We start from the raw sequence: 1,670 nt of genomic DNA, 5'->3' as shown, positions 1-1,670 counted from the left end.
GGATAATGGGGATGATTGATTGTGTTTGTTCAATTCTTCAAAAGGTTTCAAGTTCGCATTGTGTTTATGCTGCTTACTTTTTAAAATTTTAATCTTTAACTTTCAGTCTTCTTAGTCTACTGCACTTTTACTGATTTTACTTCTTTTGTGTATGCTATAGTATGTAATTTTAACTAATTTTCCCCTGTAATTTGTTTGTGTTCAGCTACGGCTAATGTAACAAGTATTTTTATTTTCTATTGACATTGAAATTAAGATGTTGAGCTTAGTACAAGACCTGCTTTGCTTGTATGCAATTTGACATTACTTTTCCCTGTAATTGAGTATGTAGTATGTTCACATTCAATTCAATGGCTAATCATTCGCATTTTCATTTTCTTAACATTGCTATAGATGTTGAACTCTGTTTGTTGATGTCATGTTATAAAATTGCTGAAAGCATAAAAAAGAAAAATATTTTTTCCCCTCATTTACTTTCATGTCATTCCTCATTGAGTTTATTTCTTAAGACAAAAGGGAAGCAAATAAGTGATAAAATTTTTTGAAGTTAGAGAGCAAGATGATATTTTAATGGCCTATAAGATAATTCCACACAAAATAAACTTGAACAAAATGTCAAGGTCTTGACAGTTCTGATGAAAACCCTGCAATACCAGAGATGAAGAAGTTAATTCAATTTCATATTATATAAACGAGGTACGATAACCTGTACTAGACATCAAAAAGTATAAAATAACTTTGCCACACCTTCTCTTTCTTTATCTTAAACTTCTGAAGTGGCTTGAAAGTGCTAGTTAAAAGCGAACAACCACAGAGGAGACAGTGAAGGGTGACGCCCCAAACAGCTGTTGAAGACAAACGTGTCCAGTCGCTTACATGAAGAAAAAAAAAATATTCTGTAAGCTGGAAGAATAAAGAATCATGATATAAAATAAATAAAAAATAAGCAGTTTTGTTAGCAACAACATACCCGTACCAGCCTTGAAATATAACCCAGTTGGTTCCGTCTTCAGAAGCACTGGGATTCTTTCCTTTACAAACTCCTCTCATGCTCACCTTCCCGCAGACCTGAAAGTAGTAAAGTAGGGGACCTGTCACCGTCCACCATCTTGGTGGGGACGTGTCCTTCTGACGCCATTTTCATTTTTGAGCATCCCCCTACCCTCGAGGGGTGAAAAAAGGGTGTCTTATGGGTGTCTAACATAAACCTAATTTTTTAGAAGGGTATCTTATGGGTGTGTAACCCAAACCTAATTTTTTAGAAGGGTGTCTTATAGGTGTGTAACCCAAACCTAACTTTTTTAGAAGAGTATCTTTTGAGTGTGTAACATAAACCTATTTTTTGAAGGGTGTCTTTTAAGCGTCTAACTTAAACCTAATTTTTGAAGCAAATAAACGTGTTCGAACTTGTCTTATGGACGTGTAACATGAACCTATTTTTTGAGAGGGTGTCTTAGGGGCTGCTAACACAACCTAACTTTTTTTGGAAGGGTGTCTTACCCAGCAATCACATATGTCGAGATGAAAGACCATGTGTGTTGTAAGCACAACGAGTAAAATGGCAGAACGGCTCAGTGGTCTAAGGCGCTGACGTTAACCGTCGAGGCTTCAGGTCATGGGGTCGAATACCCCCGGCGTATCTAACATTTTTTTCTTAACAAGCAAAAAAC

This window comes from Frankliniella occidentalis, unplaced genomic scaffold (genome assembly GCF_000697945.3).
Source record: "Frankliniella occidentalis isolate FOCC.00 unplaced genomic scaffold, Focc_3.1 Scaffold51, whole genome shotgun sequence".
In the NCBI taxonomy this organism is placed as follows: Eukaryota; Metazoa; Arthropoda; class Insecta; order Thysanoptera; family Thripidae; genus Frankliniella; species Frankliniella occidentalis.
Note: the sequence above shows the minus strand (reverse complement) of the source record.